At 33.9% G+C, this 19,668-nt stretch overlaps 1 pseudogene; it reads left to right on the top strand.

Moving 5' to 3' along the window:
• Window positions 1-18,522: 18,522 nt before the first annotated feature.
• Window positions 18,523-19,356, top strand: LOC103409437 (pectinesterase 2-like; annotated as a pseudogene).
• The last annotated feature ends 312 nt before the right edge of the window (window positions 19,357-19,668 follow it).

The following is a 19,668-nucleotide window of genomic DNA, read 5'->3' as shown; positions in this document are numbered from 1 at the left end:
CTTTATCATCATCTAAAGATCATACATGTAAAAAATTATTTAATTTGGAGATAATTTATGTTGGCGTGAATTGACTATATGTAGTAATTAGCGGGATTTTCACCCGTTTGATTCCTTGTAATTAGTATAGGTTTTATTACTTGCCTTGTAAGTCAAATTTGTATTATATATATTTGCCTTCCTTTGTCAAAAGAATACAATTGAAGAATTAAACCCAAATTTAAGATGGTATCAGTGTAGGCTATTTTCTCGACACGTTTTGGGGCCGAGTTATTGGGCTCGAACATGGTTTTTGAAGAAAAGATGTGCTAGCTCCAGTTAAGGCAACTAAATGACTAGGCCTTCGAAAAGATTGGCGTTGGCTCCAGAGACTGAATATAAACTGACCGAGCCCTCGAAAACATTAGCTTTAGTTCCGGTTTAATGACTTGACCAATTTCCTATGTGGGAATTGGTTTCCCTTGTGGCCCAATGTTGTATGGCCACTCGTGAGGGAGGCTTATTGGAGAATAGGAACCTACATCGGTCATATGAGGAACCCAAAACAAAAAAAACAAAAAACGATACTATTAACATATGGAATTTTCAGCCCCTAATATTACCAAAGTCTTTTGTGATAAAACCCAAGACATTGTAATAGGTGGTTAAGTTGGGGAAATATTAAGGATATTGGGTAAACTTGCATGGGCCTATAAAGTTTAGCAGTTTAGTCATCCATACATGTTAAATCAATCAATGATTTTGGTAACAAGTAGCATCCTCATGATGAACCGTCCATTTATTTTATGCATATGAATGACTAGAAGATCTTTAATTTGCATACATATGATCATTACATGATGATAAAGAAATTGAACTTTCCATTTATAATATTTGGATGGTGTAAGTTTGTTACATATGATCATTACATGATGATAAAGAAATTGAACTTTCCATTTATAATATTTGGATGGTGTAAGTTTGTTAATCGTAAGTGGGAACAAGCAAGTCTCTACACAAGCATTATCCTTAATTAATTATTCAATCTAGCAAAACTATATTATTGAAAAAATACATTACGTGTGTCCTAAAATCAGTTGTAGAACTATATTATTCAATCAACAAATCTATTTAAACAAATAATTCAGTGTAGTAAATTTTTTTTTTTGAACAAATGATATTATCTAAACTAAGGAGGCGTGGGTTTAGTCTCACAATAGGCTAGCAATAATTTGGTTCAAATTCGCCTTTGGCAAGAGTCGAACCTAAAACTCTCACTTACAAGTGAAGAAAAATATCACTAGACTATAGTACTAAGCGACCAATGTAGCAAAATTATTTAAATTAATAATTCAGTGTAGCAAAATTATATATATTACATATATCATGGGCTACTTAGTACTACAGTATAGTGATATTCTTGTTCACTTGTAAGTGAGGAATCTTATTATGATTAGTTTATTGTAAAGCTAAATCTCTATTCTCTTTATTAGTATAGATAATATTATTTGTTCAAAAAATATAAGGGAATAAGTAGGCAACCAATAAAGAAGTTTGTTGTAGAAGATCTGGGCCGGTTGCATGCATTAAAAAATTTAATAATAATTAAGACGTAGAAAAGAAATTCTATTTGTCGTCGTGAGGGTGGGGGCATTATATAGAATTACTTTCTAGAACAATCACAATATTTTTAATCAATCACTTATAAGTTATATACGCACCAATTATCCGCTGGCTTGCTGGCTTGCTGGCTGGCTGGCTGGCTGGCTGGCTAGCTGTCGGATGTTGAATTGTCCTCCACCTCTGTATGTAAGGCAAATATCGGAGTTTTAGACTTCTACCTATTAAACAAAGTCCAAAACCACTGCAAGTTGCGACCTACCCAACGGCGGAGTCACTAACAATGCTGAGGCGGGCTTTAACGTAGGAAGAGTTATTTGAGCTTAAAAATACTAGTCATTTGGACTATTTATTTATTTATTTTTAGTTGTAATAATCCATCCAATATATTAACGCACAAGTCTGTTAATGAATAAAAACATAATTATTAACATTATTTTAATTAATTCAAAACTCTTACGGTTCCTAGATTCTAGAGAGGAATTATTAACTTTAAAAATTTTAATACAATTCAAATCATACGGTTTTAGGCTTTCTAGGAGTAAGTAATTATTAGGTTTTTTGTTCTTCTTAACAAGCAATATTATTTACACTAAATGAGAAGGGATTGACTTAGTCTCATAATTATTAGTTTTATTGTTTTATTCATTTTAACATCTACTTACACGTTTCCTAACTCGTTTGTCGTTGTACATTTTAGCTTTGAAGGCACATTAGCCAATTTTTCTAGAAGGCTATGTCTCCGCACTATTACAAAATTGGCTTAATGTGTCGGAGAGTGGTGGCAGTTTTATACGATTAATGTCGAATAAAATATTTCCGACAGCATGTTTAACTAGTGTCGGATAACAAAGTACTGTTGCCGCTTATATCCGATGTAATGACCCGTCCCTAAAGAGGATTACGAGAATGCCCTTCGAGGCAAATACGTTGACTTATGTTGACCACCTTGTCGTGTTATGTAAGGTTCATTTTCTTGGCGTATTCGGGGTAGTACTGGTCGACATTAGCCCGTGAGCACAAATGAAATGTAATTTGGAGTTGTAACGAAGATTCTACAAACCTTTAAATGGATTCACAATTCCAAGGGTGCTAGGGACATGATTATGATTTTTCAGGGTCTAATTCGCTGGAAAAATGACTGGTGCTGGTTTGGTTTCCACGGGAAGAAATGGAGCCGAAAGAGAGTGAGAGAATGAGAGCTATGAGAGAGAAGAGAGTCACGGGAGAGAAAGAAGCGAAGGAGAGTTCCAGAAGATTAGGGACCAATCTGTGGGTCCCACATGGCACACTACTCCAGATACAACATGTGTTTCAAATGGAAAATTACTAAAATGCCCTTGACTTTTAAAAGTTCGTAGAATCTTCATTACAACTCCAAATTACATTTTGTTTGCGCCCACGAGCTCATATCGACAAGTAGTACTTGAATACGCTAAGAAAATGAACCTTACATGACACAACAAGGTGGTCAACATAAGTCAACGTATTTGCCTCGAAGGGCATTTTCGTAATCCCACGTATTAAAATTATAAAAATCATAATTTTTAGGAACATGTCATTACATCCGACATAAGACATGAGTGTCAGATATATCCGACATTACTTCACTACTTTCTGACAAGAATAATGAAGCGGGCCCTTAACTCCACCAGATTTCTTTTTTAAATAATTTTAACCAAATCTGGAGGATATAGCCTGTCACATCCCGGCCCGGGTCCACCACCGTAGCACGATATTGTCCGCTCTGGGCTTACCATTCCCTCGCGGTTTTGTTTTTGGGAACTCACGAGCAACTTCTCAGTGGGTCACCCATCATGGGAGTGCTCTGGTCACCTTCTCGCTTAACTTTGGAGTTCTGACGGAACCCGAAGCCAGTGAGCTCCCAAAAGGCCTCGTGCTTGGTAGAGATGAGAATATACATTTAAGGATCACTCCCTTGGGCGATGTGGGATGTTACTTAGCCGACATGAGTAAGTAATCTGTCTGACAATATTATATTATTTTCAAATTTTTATACTAACTCTGGCGGATATATCCGACAAACATTTTCAAAATTTTTATACTAACTCTGACGGTTATATTCGACACAAATATTTTTAAATTTTTTATGCTAATTCTATCGGATTATATTATATTATTTTCAAATTTTCAAATATTTATGTTTTGTTAATTACATTCAAAGGCAACGGCAGAAGCACACCCCCTTCGAACCCAAGACCGAGATGTCCTATGCACAAGACTGGGAAGATGGTCAATTAAATATATTCGTAAACTAGTTAATATTTAATATAACATAAATATTTATTTATGTTTTTTTTTTTGGTCGAATAAATATTTATTTATGTTTTTTTTGTCTAATAAATATTTATTTATGTTAAATTAATATATTTTTTCGCTATAATTGGTAAGAAGATGTACAAAACTTAATTTAATGAATAATCACGATTAGATAAGCATAATTTTGATAACCTTTTGTTTTTTTAATTTCTTTTTACTATAGTTATATTTTTTTTCAAGAGCATGTTTAAATGGTCAGAAGTAATTGTTTATTCCCCAGGGCAACAAGTGGTCGTCGACAGTAATTTCTCTATTTTTTAGGGTGGTTAGCTGTTGTAAGATGTGATATGTATTTATGAGGAACTAGAAGCCCTAAAAAAACTACGTAATTTTAATTGATTAAGTAGCCACTAGTGTAAATATTTTAAATTGAAGATCGACTTTGTTCATTGTATTCTTATAGAGTCGAGGAGTGTATCCATAAAAAATCATCAAAATTGGAGCTAAATTTACCATTAAATCGTGATCTTTTTATATAACTGTCAAAATTTTGGGTCCCATTTACCTAATCTCTGAATTGTTTTTTTTTTTTTTTTTTTGCGATTTTTTACGCATGCTATCTTGGAGTATATATAGACATGTTTGATGGTTGGATCGTTGAAACTAATTTCGTAGAATGCATATCCCATCAAATTGATAGATTTAACAAATACTTAAGAGCTATTATATACTTCCAATAAGTACAACGTAAGATTCTGTGGTATTCACTAGTGCAATATTTTAAATTGAAGATCGAATTCATTCATTGTATTTTTACAGGGTTGAGGAGTGTAGCTGTTAAAAATCTCCAAAATCAGAGTTAAAATAACCGTTAAATTGTGATATTTTGTTTATAACCGTTGAAATTTTTTGTTCCGTTATCTAATCTCTGAATGTTTATTTTTTGCGATTTTTTATGTATGCAATCTCGGACTATATGCAAACATGTTTGACTATTGGATCGTTAAAATTAGTTTCATAGAATGCATATACCATCAAATTGATAGATTTAACAAATACTTCAGAGTTTATTTTATACTTACAATAAGTATAACATAAGATTTTGTGGTATCACTAGTGCAATATTTTAAATTGAAGAACAAATTCATTCATTATATTCTTACAAGTTCGAGGAGTGTAGCTGTAAAAAAAATCATCAAAATCGGAGCTAAAATAACTGTTAAATTGTAACTTTTTGTTTATAACCGTCAATTTTTTTCTGTTATGTTACCTAATATCTGAATGTTTGTTTTTTGCGACTTTTTAGGTATTCGATCTCAGAGTGTGTACAAACAAGTTTGACGGTTAGATCGTTGAAAAAAGTTTCATAGAGTGCGTGTCACGTCAAAAGGGTAGATTAAGCAAACACTTAAAGTTAATGTTATACTTCCATTAAGTATAAAATAAAATTTTGTGCTATCCACTAGTGTAAATATTTCAAATTGAAGATCGAATTCATTTATTATATTCTTATAGGGTCGAGGAGTGTAGCTGTAAAAAATCATCAAAATCAGAGTTAAAATAACTGTTAAATTGTGATTTTTTGTTTATAACCGTCGAAAACTTTTGTTCTATTACCTAATCTTTGAATGTCTTTCTTTTTGTTTTATTGCAAATTTTTACGCATGCTATCTAGGAGTATATACAAACATGTTTGACAATTGGTTTGATGAAACTAGTTTCATAGAATGCATTTCTCATCAAATTGATAGATTTAACAAATACTTAAGAGCAACTATATACTTCCAATAAGTACAACATAAGATTCTATGGTATTCACTAGTGCAATATTTTAAATTGAAGATCGAATTCATTCATTGTCTTTTTACAGGGGTCGAGGAGTGTAGCTGTTAAAAGTCATAAAATCAGAGTTAAAATAATCGTTAAATTGTGATTTTTCGTTTATAACCGTTGAAATTTTTTGTTCCGTTACCTAATCTCTTAATATTTGTTTTTTGCGATTTTTACGTATGCAATCTCGGACTATATACAAACATGTTTGACAGTTGGATCATTGAAATTAGTTTCATAGAATGCATATCCCATCAAATTGATAGATTTAACAAATACTAAAAGAGTTTATTTTATACTTCCAATAAGTACAACATAAAATTTTGTGGTATCTCTAGTGCAATATTTTAAATTGAAGATTGAATTCATTCATTGTATTCTTACAAAGTCGAGAAGTGTAGCTGTAAAAAATCATCAAAATCAGAGCTAAAATAATCATTAAATTGTGATTTTTTGTTTATAACTGTCGAAATTTTTTGTTCCGTTACCTAATATTTGAATGTTTGTTTTTTGCGATTATTTATGTATTCGATCTTAGAGTGTGTACAAATAAGTTTGATAGTTGGATCGTTGAAAAAAGATTCATAGAGTGTGTGTCGCGTCAAAAGGGTAGATTACATAAACACTTAGAGTTAATGTTACAATTCCATTAAGTATAAAATAAAAATTTGTGCTATCCACTAGTGTAAATCTTTCAAATTGAAGATAAAATAAATTCATTACATTCTTATAGGTTGAGGAGTATAACTGTAAAAAATCATCAATTGGAGCTAAAATAACCGTTAAATTATGATTTTTCGCTTATAACCGTCAAAAACTTATGTTTCGTTACCTAATCTCTGAATGTCTCTTTTTTGTTTTTTTTGAAATTTTTTTACGTATGCTATCTAGGAGTATATACAAACATGTTTGACAGTTGGATCCCTGAAACTAGTTTCGTAGAATGCATATCCCATCAAATTGATAGATTTAACAAATACTTAAAAGTTTATTTTATACTTCTAATAAGTACAACATAATATTTTGTGGTATCCACTAGTGCAATATTTTAAATTGAAGATCGATTTCATTCATTGTATTCTTACAGGGTCGAGGAGGGTAGCTGTAAAAAATCATTAAAATCAGAGCTAAAATAATTGTTAAAATGTGATTTTTTTTTTATAACCGTCAATTTTTATCTGGTTTCTTAATCTCTGAATGTTTGTTTGTTGGGATTTATTACGTATGTGATCTCAGAGTGTTTACAAATAAGTTTGACGGTTGGATCGTTGAAATAGGTTTCATAGAATGTGTATCGTGTAAAAACAGTAGATTAAACAAGCACTTAGAGTTAATGTTATACTTCCATTAAGTATAAACTAAGATTTTGTGGTATCCACTAGTGTAAATATTTTAAATTGAAGATCGAATTCATTCATTGCATTCTTATAGGGTTGTGGAGTGTAGCTGTAAAAAATCATCAAAATCTGAGCTAAAATAACTGTTAAATCGTGATTTTTCATTTATAATTGTCAAAATTTTTTGTTCCGCTACCTAATCTCTGAATTTATTTTTTTTTTGCGATTTTGATGTATGCGATCTTGTAGTATAGACAAACAAGTTTTGACTGTCAGATCGTTGAAACTAGTTTCGTAGAATTCATATCTCTGTTAAATTTGTGCCCACATTTTGAAGTGGGAAAAGTAATTTGTGCTAAATTTATATATATGTTTTTGAAGTATTGATTAGACAATATTTAGTTTGTGTGATGACATTTTCATTGTACAATTATCTTTTTGTTTCTTTAAAGTATATTTTACATGGGTTATTATCTATTATCTATTAAACCAAATAATTATTTATTTATTTTTTAAAAACGTATTCTATTTAAATATGTATTATATTAAACCAAACAATTATTATTTTATTTTTTAAATTGTGACAAAATTTTGGGAGGGAATTTTGGGCGGGATATTTCTCGCCATTCTTTACATGGGAAAGAGTGATGTTGGTTTTATCCGACAGCAAGAGGAAAGTGTATCGGATAATTTTTTTGTATTCTTTACACAAAAAAGATTGTTGTCGATTTTAACCGACAATACTAGTAATTCTACATAATAAAACCTTTTTCCCTCTTCCTTGTGTCACTGGCTTCTCCTTTCCCCAATTTCTTCTCTTTCATGTTGCATTCCTTCCCCCTTTCCTTCTCCTCTCATTCTTCTTTCCTTCTTCCTCTCTTCTCCCATTCTCCTTCTTGTTTCAATCACCATGGATGCACAATTCGAGGAGCAACATTTCGAAACCAGTACATTTTAAATTTTTTGTATTACGTTTAGTTTGTGTTTTAAATTTTAATTATGTTATTAAATTGAGTTTGTAGTTTGAATCTTGACTTGAGATACATTATGAAATATTATGCATAAATTGAAAATTGGTCTTTGTTTAGAGCCTTTATGTAGGTTTTGTTTTTCTAAATATGAATCACAAATGTTTTTTTTATTTTTTATTGACAAGGAGCAATGCCTCAACAAAGAACTCGGAGCTGTGGAATCCCAAAATGGATAGGAAAACAAAAATGTTTATTTGATTCCACCGGAAAATGCATAAATTCGAATAGTGGCCATTTTTCGAAGTTTATTGCTTTTGAGGCCAATGATCCTCAAAATATTCCTTAGAGGAAGGATTGGTGCTTGATTAAGGAAGATGAAAAGGAAGTTGAATGTAGGTATATTTTTTTTCTTTTTCTTACAAATTGTATAATTAGTAAAAGATTATAAACATAATTAACGAACTTTTATATATGAATATATATTATGGCGGATAATTTTGTATATTGTGCAATGGTGGATTTAGAGTTAATTTGTTATGGTGGATAATTATGTATATTGTGTAATGGTGGATTTAGTGTTAATTTGTTATGGCTGATAATTATTAGTGTTTGCTATGATTATTAATATTATTTTAGTTATTAATTAATTAATTATTAATTTATATGCATATGGTGTATACTTTTTTTGTAATTTATTAATTGTGTTTCTGTCGGTTAGGGGCCACAAAAAATTGATTTATCTTATGCAAAATAATTTTTATTTTATTTAATGGTGTCTGTTATGAGCGACAGAATATTTGTTTATTTTATTTATTCAAAATTGAAATATGTTTTTTTATATATATTTTTATTAATGATTAGTGTTGTCGGTTAGGGGTGACACAAACCATGCTTTATTCGACAGTCTATCTCAGTATTTAATGTCACCTGTATCCAACGGGAGTTTCAATGTCGCTTGTATCTGATGCTATAGTTTTTTTATCCGACACTACTGTCCATTTTTTATTTTAAAGCACTTTGCATTTTCTTGGCGGTTTAAGGGAACTAGCCGACAACAAAAGCCTTTTCGTGATGCAAGCAATGTTGTCGGTTCTTTTATCCACCATTACATGAATTTCTATCGGATTTTTGCTAATATCCGACATAAATGGGTTTTTCTTGTCGTTTTTTAAAATGACATTATTGGGTAGTTTTGTAGTAGTGTCGGAGAATGCAAGTGTGAAAGCCAACTAGTTTTCTCATCAACTAGTAAGTTTTTTTACCACTTTATTCTTAATTCTTGATCATGTTTATTTGTTTATTGTTTAAATTTTAAGAATTCGTGCTTGAAATTTTAATTTTTAATTATAATATTATTTTTCTGATAGATTTGTTAGATAGATAATTTGTCATATACAATTGCATTATTGTTGTCCAATTTGTTAGGTCCAACCGTCTGTCCAATGAAGAGGTTAAGAAATATTGATTCATTCTTTAGAAAAAGAGATAATGATGGTAAATTAGAGTGTGATACACTTTCTGCATTTAATGATAATGCACCAGTCACTAGAACAATTTGGGTCTTTTACGACTTGAAATATACGGCGTACAGTACTGTCATACCTTAAATGATTTATTAAAGTTCATGTCGTAATACTTGCACATAATCTAGCATTCATGGCATCACTTTTGTGCAAGTCGTTAAATAAAAATATTTACAGCGTAATCGTTGTGTGTCGTATTTGACAATTTATACGACACACTTTCCTTCTCTTTAAAGGCATTACGTTAGGTCGTAAAGTGAAATTTTTATATATTTGGGTCCCTACCTTTTATGGCACGAATGATATGTCGTAAATAATAGTTTCTAGCTTCGTGCCTAAACTTTCCCACTCTGCACCTAACAAAAAATGCGCGGGAAATTATAGCGCCGAAATGAAATATCAAACAAGTGAAATTCTAGACCATTCCACTTCACTTTCCCTTTTCTTTCTCTTTGCCTTTCAGATTGCTCGTTTCTTTCACACCATCATGACCCAATAGGATACCCAGATTTATTTACCCAAATAACAAATTCCTCTCTCCATCGCTTTGTCACGGTCCATGGCCTCATCTCCACGTCACTTACTGTCCACCACCGAAAATTCAAGAACCTAGGAGATTCATACCGCCAGACACACGAGACCGTCGTTTTTCTCCCAATGTTCTAAGGTTTAAGCTTCTTTTTTTTCAAAATTTTATTTTATTTTAATTTAAATTTGGTTTTGAATTTACAGGTACTTTTCTCCAACAGCCCCTCCACCTGCACATTCGCACTCCGCAGTCTCCAATTTGAGTTTGATTTTTCTAAATCTATATGTATTTGTGCCTGGCTTTATTATTCTGTGATTGGGGATTCTTTAAATTGATTTATTATTACATATGGAGGATTTTTTTAATCAGTTTTCTATTTGCTTTTTATTTTTCAGTATTTTTCTTTTTGTTGTGAATTTGTAGGATGAAATTATTTTTCTGGGATGCTTATGTTTTTCTTGATGTTTAAAGGTAAAATCTTTCTGGCTCGTTGCTTATACAAGTTAATAAGAAAAGAAGGTTTAGTAATTTTAGGCTTCGTAGATGCTTTGAAATTGAACCATACATAATTGTTTAAGCTACCACTTTATACTCTGCAGTCAATTCCAAGAGCTATCATTTATGTTTTATGGAGAAGCGATTTTATTGTGTGAGGTTCTCTTTGAATCCAGAGCAGTGAGTGCTTTGTACTTGAGTAGTTTTAAAAATTAGAAACATATTAATGCTCTCAATTGTAGTGTTCATCTTTTAGTTGCTCTGCATTGTAATCTTACACGTCCTGGAGACTTATCTCCTCATGTTGCTTATGTATACCAATACTTGTATCACTCATATGAAAATCAATGAATCGATCGGTTTTTACTAATGATGGAACTTGTGCTTATTGGTTACCTTTGGTTTTTGGGATCACTATCTAATCCATAGTGTGTAATACAATTCAATATTTTTTTGTCTTTTTTGTGTTTTTGGGCTTCTACATTTGGATCTTTCAGAATGTTTGGTTAATTCATTTTTTTATATTAATTTTCAATTACAGGTTGGTACTTGGTTGCTTGACTTCTAACCCTTTTTATAGATTTTCTAGTTTAAAGTTTCAATGTATATTTCATGTATGTTTGTACAAGAGTGAGTCCGCGTATATATGAGAAGAGAGAGGGAAAAGAGATGGGAAGGATGGCTGCAGCAGGCAGCTGACAAGAAAGAAGAAGGCATGTTGCCTACCTAAGACATTACCCCAATCAGTCTCCTCCCTTAAATTACGGGAAAGGTGATTTACATACCCTTTACTCTAAACATTACAATGAGCCTTACCCTAGAGATTTACCCTAGGGGTCACCTTGGTAGTAGACTCCATATGCAGTATCAGTCATATGCAGCATCACAACACTTTTATTAGCTCATGTGAGGAATTTAGTATTTTGGGTTGGGTTTAGGAATGGTCTCTTCGTGTACGATTAGGTCCACTAATATGGAAAAAATGGTCCCACGGATCCAAATAGCCTGGGCAACAAATAACTTTTGTGAATCCATTTATGTCCATTGCAGGTCGATCATGCTATTTGTTAGATCACCACCTATATTTCCAAGTGCAGTGACAAATATATACAGGTTAAGTGATTTAATAACTTAAATAAGTGTTAATATCCCACCTTTAAGTGTATTGTAGGAAATGTATTAGCACTTTTTTTTTTCTTGTTATAATGTTTTTTTTGTAAGTTATAAACTTATATATGCATTTGAACAACATTTGGGTTACCTAATATTTTTTATTGAGTGAAACAGTTTTTGATAGGTATGCTGGAATGGATTCCTTCCCAAATCTAGAGCTGTAAGTAATGACGCCCAATGAATTATCAAATCTGAGGCACCAAGTATTTTTAAAAATTTAGACTAATATTAATCTAGACTATTCCAATTCAGTTTCCTCTAAAAGAGTTTTAATTATGGTGTTGGGGATTTGTTAATTTTGCTCTCTGTTTGTATGATTTGATTAGGATTGCAGAGTGACTTGGCCTTCTTTGTATGCATGTCCCGGACCTCAAGATCACATCGGGTACTCAACAAGGTTCTACTTTTGCAAAGAAGATTGAGATGTTACAGACTTACATTGATACTGCAATCCAAATAATCTGTTTTGAAAATCCAAATAATCTGTGAGTATGTTGTAGTTGTAGTAGTAGTAGTAGTAGAATAACACTGGGGCATAGCCTAGTACTCTGTGGGTTTGTTGTAGTAGTAGTGTAGTACTTTGTTTAGTTTGTACTATTGGATAAAAATGATAATTTGATTGAGTTCCTTTGGTATGATTTATATTCACTTATTTATTCTATTTCTTTTTACTATTTTTCAGGTAGCATTCAAATCTTTGGTGAATTTTTAAACGAAGAGGTTGCAAATGCAGCAGTAATGAGTGGAAAAGTTTATACTTAATTTTAGGGTAAAAGACTGTTTACTACCCTCATGTTTCATGGTTTTCAACATTTAGTATATCAAATTTTTTTCGTCTCAAATTCATACCTAAAGTGTAAATTTTGAGACAGTCTCATACATCCGTTAGTCAAACTGTTAAATCTGCCGTTAATTGTGACGTGACACTCATGTGGACAATGACTGGGCGTCACGTGTCATCCACATTTTTTTTTTCCCTTCTGTCTTCTTCCTTCTTCTTCTTCTTCTTCTTCTTCTTCTTCCTCCAACTGCAACTTTTTTTTCCTTCCTTTTTCTTCTTCCTTCCTCCTTTTTCCTTCCCCTTCTTCCTTCTTCTTCCTTCTTCTTCTCCTTCTTCTTCTTTTTCCTTCGAATCTGGGGAAGTTTTTTTTTTCCTTCTTCTTCCTCCTTCTTCGTTCTCCTTCCTCCTTCTTCCTTCCTCTTCTTCTTCTTCTTCTTCCTCCGAATATGCCCAAATTCAGTTTTTTTTTTCCTTCTTCCTCCAACTGCAACTTTTTTTTTCTTCCTCCTTCTTCTTCTTCCTTTGACTGCAACTTTTTTTTTTCTTCCTCCTTCTTCTCCTTCTTCCTTCCTCCTTCTTCCTTCTTCTTCCTTCTCCTTCTTCCTTCCTCTTTCTTCCTTCCCCTTCTTCCTTCTTCTTTTTCTTATTCCTCCGAATCTGGGGAAGATGAAGGATTTTTTTTTAGGAAGATGAAGAAGAAGGAGAAGGAAAAGAAAGGGAAGGAAGAAGGAGAAGAAGGGGAAGAAGGAGGAAGAAGAAGAAAGAAGAAAAAAAAAAAAAACTGAATCTGGGTAGATTTGGAGGAAGAAGAAGAAGAAGAAGAGGAAGGAAGAAGGAGGAAGAAGAAGAAAAAAAAAGGAAAAAGAAAAACTTCCCCAGATTCGGAGGAAGAAGAAGAAAGAAGAAAAAAAAAGAAAAAAAAAAACTAAATCTGGGTAGATTCGGAGGAAGAAGAAGAAGAAGAGGAAGGAAGAAGGAGGAAGGAGAAGGAAGAAGAAGGAAGAAGGGGAAGAAGGGGGAGGAAGAATGAGAAAGGAAGAAGAAGAAGGAGGAAGAAAGAAAAAAATGTGGATGACACGTGGCGCCCAGTCATTGTCCACATGGGCGCCACGTCATAATTAACGGCAGATTTAACAGTTTGACTAACGGATGTATGAGAATGTTCCAAAATTTACACTTTAGGTATGAATCTGAGACCAAAAAAACTTGATGTACTAAATGTTGAAAACCACGAACATGAGGGTAGTAAATAGTCGTTTACCCTTAATTTTATTATTAAAGTCTTTATCAATTTCTAAGTTAACATTTTGTTTTGACTAGCTCTTAACTTACGAACCGAATCCATCTCCTTTGACTAGCTAGAGTATCTTGGTTGGGCACTTTATCCGTTCTCAGGGCCTACTTTCCAAAGACGAAGTTAAGATAGTTTGGGAACTCTCTTTTTCTCTCATTTTGTTTTAATTCTCAAGAAAGTTGATTGGATTGAAGAAAATGGAACAAAAAGAAGTAAAAAAAATTGAAATTTGTTGGTGCTTCTGCTGATGTTGAATTTGTAATATATTAAGACCCAAAAACTAGATAAATGGCTAACTTTGATGTAAATTGATAACAGCAAGCCACTAGGTCAAAAACAGTGAGTCTTACCTTAGAGTTTTTGGGGATATCATAATTGATAACCATATCCACTGATCGAATATCTAATCTTCTACTTGCCGTATCAATTCTTCATGCGTGAAATGTTAGAGACTAATTAATTTATCTACTCGCAAGTATATGATTTTTATGCAGGTTATAGGAAATAGTAAAACTGTAAAGGCATAATTTGTGTATATTTTAGTCATTTGATACATGTATGAGTGTAAAACAATAAAACTGTGAAGGCATTTTGGGATTTAGGTTTGTATGACAATGATTAGGTTTTCTTTCAGTATCACTTTTCTTACTTGAGATTAAATGTGTATTTCTACATATAGCAGTACAATAGATTTTCTTTTGCTCCATGTGCTTATGTCATGCAGATAAAGATATTAATTAGTGTGGTTCAAGCATTATGAGCAGTATTTCACTCTCAAAGGACTTTGTTTGGAGGTGTTCAAGAAAAAGTGAAGTCTTTCAAGTGACAAATTTCTTTTTTATTAGAGGCATATTTTGTAACATCTCATATCGCCCAGGGGAGTGGATCATGTAAGCCCTATATGTATATTCTCATCTCCACCTAGCACGAGGCCTTTTGGGAGCTTACTAGCTTCGAGTTTTGTCGGAACTTCGAAGTTAAGCAAGTTCGCGCGAGAGCAATCCCATGATGGGTGATCCATTGAGAAGTTCTCGTGTGAGTTCCCAGAAACAAAATCGTGAGGGCATGGTCGGGGCCTAAAGCGGACAATATAATGCTATAGTGGAGTCGAGCCCGAGATGTGATGGGGGCCTAGGCCGGGATGTGACAATTTGGTATAAGCTCCTGGACGGAAGTGTGCCGACGAGGACGTCCAGCCCCTAAGGGGGGTGGATTGTAACATCCCACATCGCCTAGGAGAGTGAATCTTGTAAGCCTTATATGTATATTCTCATCTCTACCTAGCACGAGGCCTTTTGAGAGCTCACTGGCTTCAGGTTTCGTCGGAACTTCGAAGTTAAGCGAGTTTACACGAGAGAAATCCTATGATGGGTGACCCACTGGGAAGTTCTCGTGTGAGTTCCTAGAAACAAAACCATGAGGACGTGGTCAGGGCCCAAAGTAAACAATATCGTGCTACGATGGAGTGGAGCCAGGGATGTGGTGGGGGCCCGAGCCGGGATGTGACATATTTGGTATTTCATGTGTAGTTTGATATTGACCTTAGCTATGTTCAACTTGTAATACATTTTGACAATATGATTATTTATGAAATTATTGTATTATAGTAAATATGTAATTTTATCGATTCTTTTATATATATAAAATTAAAATAAATGTAAATTACTGTATGCAAAATCAACAGTAATTGTTGATGCTAATCTTCGTTTACGATGTACAATGTATGCCGTAATTGCTTTCACAGTATTACGACACTCAACAAACACCGTATCAAATATAAATTACGGCAAACAGGTATGCCGTAATTGTTTTCGCAGTATTACGATACTTCATTAATGTCGTATCTAATACCAATTAAGGCACGCAAGGCATGCCTTAAAGAGCATTTACGACACTTCATTAACATTGTATCTAATAACTACTTGCACGCCTTAAAGAGCATTTACGGCGTGTTTTGCGTAAATTATTCATGGCTACTAGAGAATGTCGTATTTGACAAAACATCTTTTACGACAGGGGCTTTTACTGCTTGGGGGCTCAAGCCGTGAATAACCGTTTACGGCACCCTTTGTGCGCCGCAAAAGACCAGTTTTGTTGTAATGAGTGTCAATTGAGCAGCTTCATGACCCTCACCAGACATGTATTATAATTGAACATGTAGAAAAAAGTTTTTGATGATGCTTCTTTGGAACGAGACCCGGGAAATAGATTCAAATACATGAGTATCCTGTTAATCAGTAGGTGAGGTTCGACATGCTTATATCAAAGTTGGGCCTTACCGACCAAAATTTTTTTAGTATCCTAGCTCTCACTTTGGGTCACAATATTGTCGATTTCAGTATTCTTGGTTTCATAATTTCCATAGTTAGAATATTCTCCTTCCACATATAGAGTGTATTGCTTCACATGCTTCTTTTTAGGATTGGTCCAGCATGTCGTCCAACACTAGCCATTGATGGTTTTAACAATTGGAAAAGAATTAACGACAAAAATAATTGTATATTTCTTTCTCATATTGGAGGTCCATCTTTGTTACATAATAATTGTGTTTTGCATGTAGAGGAATTGATGAACTCATCTCAATATGTTGACAAAATTATTATTGAGTGTGTTCGATGGTTTGCATTTCAAGCATGTCCTTTTAGGGGACGTGATGGATCCTTAGGTTCGAACTACATTGACATTAATGAATAAAACCCTAACCATTAAAGTATAAACACATTTATAAAAAAAAATATAAAACCCTAAGCATGTCCTTTTTGGTATTGCTGTGCTTTGAAAAAAAAAACTGTTTCTGTTGTGTTGTGAGAATAAGCTCATTTTTGCTTCTTCACGTTTTCAGTTTTTTTTTCACCCAAAACTGAGAAAATAAGTTGTTTTTAAGTGTTTACCAAACACTTTTTTAAGCTTAGCTGTTTTTTTATACCCACTTTTTATAAAAGCACCTCAGTACCAAACCAGTACTAACACTAATTCAGGTTGTGATAATTATTAGCAAAGGATTGGTTTATCAAGAGCAAAATATGGTGGTGATGTTGTATGTTAGTCCGTGGAGGGAGTTTGATTTTTAGTTGGACTCTACGAAATTATTAGGCCGTCTCAAGCAGAAAATATGAATGCTATAAATACAAGATGCTCTACATCATAGAAAGCTCTCTTCAAATCAAGACACAAATTGCCCTGCACAAAGCTTCTCAACAATCCTGAGATTTTTTCCTCTCCCCCTTTCTTCTCGCCAAGACATCTTTAGTTTAGATAGACAACACTGTGAAGGCAACCAACGACATCTTCAGTTTGGATAGACAGCACTGGAGCCATAGAATCAACCGACTGAGGAGCACCTTCAGTTTAGATAGACAGCACTGCTTCGAGACTAACTGGTTATTTATCCAAGTTTCGGTCAACAAGGATGTTTGAGTTCCTGAAAAAAAAAAAACAGCAAAAAAAGGTCGTACCCAGTGCTCAAGGCTCCCGCTTTACGCAGGGTCTGAGAGAAGTGAATGTCGGCTAGCCTTACCCCCATTTATGGAGAGGCTGCTCCCAAGTCTCGAACCCGAAACCTACCGCTCATGGGCGAAGACACTTGCCATCGCACCAAGTGCGACCTCTCATCGCAGAGAAAAAAAAAAACAGCAGCTGCACAAATTGAACACAGATCACACAGCAGCTACAGAGATATATTTAGCAACTAATGTATTTAGCAAATATATGACAGAACCACAGAATTTGTGCACAACTTGCAACCCTAGTGATCCAATGACAGCACATTTATGAAATTCGAATTACTTTATCTAGTGTTCATATCCATTTGCCCCTGAAAAGTTAAAAGAAAGGAGTGAATACCTTGAACTAACAATCTGACTTTGACCCCCAAAGCTACCATTTTCTTCCAATTATCTTCAAGCGAACTCAACAATCAACATGTGAAAAGACTAGAAATAATAAATTTCGACACCAATTCGTTTTACTCTACTAAATAATCAATAAGACATGCTGGTCATACAATATGCATGATTTAATTGAGAAGAAAGAACAAAGTTTATGGGTCTATCAACGCGTATGACAACAAATCTATAGGAGCATTAGATATCGTGGTTTCCTTGTGGCATATCCAACAACTGTCTAGTTTTTCTAAAGAACCCAGATTTCAACCTCACACAACCTGTCCCCACTCAGATTGACTCAATTCACCATAGAGAATGTGGTGGTCGAATTTTTCTCTTTCAATGACAAAAGTAAACCACCAAAGAAAGTCACTATCTTGAATTTCAATGAAACCCTTAATCTTAATTATTCGAGAAAAACCCCAAAAGACAATTTTACAATCCCCAATACCATAGACCGACGATTTTACCACTCAATCGAGTATCAATTAAGGCAATTGATCAAACAGGTTGTGTGCATAAGAAAGGAGGTGATCTTAACTTGGACCAGGAACAGTACTGGATAAAGCCAGAGGAGGCGGAAGGCTCGCGAACCTAAGAGGGGGCGATGAACTGTTTGCCGACGCAGATGACGCATATGAACTCCTTCGGTAGCTATCTGCTGAAACTTTATATAGTTTTGGCAGATACCTGTTGAAATGGTGCATAATTTTGGTAGGCTTATTTTTAGCAATATTGCTTCGTACTCTTGATCAAGTTTGACTCTATTTTCTATAGGTTAGTGGGGATGCAAGTTTTTGTTCACCGAAACCCTAAACTTCAAGACATGACATTTTATAATCTGTAATCTCATACAAGTTGTTTTCTCATAGTATGTCTAATCACTTGTAAAATGATAACTACTTCATTCACTTAAAACATAAGGGTTAGAGGGTACGGCTTTATGGCTCAAGACATGACATTTGAAAACACGACCGGACCCGAGAAACATCAAGCCATCGCAATGCGCTATGGCACCAACCAATTGGTGTTTTACCGTTGTAGCTTCAAAGGCTACCAAGATACATTCTACGCGAAACGCCAGTCACAGTTCTATCGTGACTCTGAGATATATTATTTTCGGCAACGCCGCAGTTGTGCTCCAAAACTGCAACATATACGTGGGAAGACCTATGAAAAATCAAGTGAATGTGGTGAAGGTTTGCAATCTAGGGAGCAGTCTGATCAGTCCACTGGCATTGTTATTCACAATTGCCATGTCACGGCCGCTGAAGATTTAAGACATGTGCAACACTCTTTCCGAACATATTTGGGCTGGTCGTTGTGGGTGTACCCAAGGACGGTGATCATGAAGAGTACTTTGAACGGAATGGTGGATCCTACCGGTCGGATGTTGTGTAATGGAAGTGTTGGCCTGTTCACACTTTACTATGGGGAGTACATGAACTTTGGAGGTGGTGCCGATACTTGCGGGAGGGTCAAGTTACTTGGTTATCACGTAATAAGGAGTACACCGGATGCCAAAAAATTTATTGTTAGGAACTTCATAAGTGGAGATTCATGGATTTTAAGAATAGGAGTACCCTTTAAACAGTGGTTTAGAGTTACCAAAATTAGTTTTGTAGTCCAGAAACTGTATATATATGCAATTGAATTATAAATAGAAAATATTTTGATTGCAGACTCTCACTACCCTAGCTGAAACTCAGCAACACTGAAACAATTTGAATATTTTTTATTTTTTTTTTGAAAGAGAAATTTGAATAAGTTTGACAATTGTATTTGATATGTATTAGTACGGTATTATTATTCAATTGGGTCAACAGATACATAAGGCCTCTTTTAAGCAACCCGGCATATTCTACCCACCAAAATGGTTATCTAAAGTCATCTCCAATCGAATGAGCTATGTTTAGTCTCATTCAAAGTTATAGTCTTGCAAGAAATTATTTTTAAATAAACAGTGTCATGC

The sequence above is a fragment of the Malus domestica genome, chromosome 06 (assembly GCF_042453785.1).
Source record: "Malus domestica chromosome 06, GDT2T_hap1".
In the NCBI taxonomy this organism is placed as follows: Eukaryota; Viridiplantae; Streptophyta; class Magnoliopsida; order Rosales; family Rosaceae; genus Malus; species Malus domestica.
This window is presented reverse-complemented; position numbering and strand designations above follow the sequence as displayed.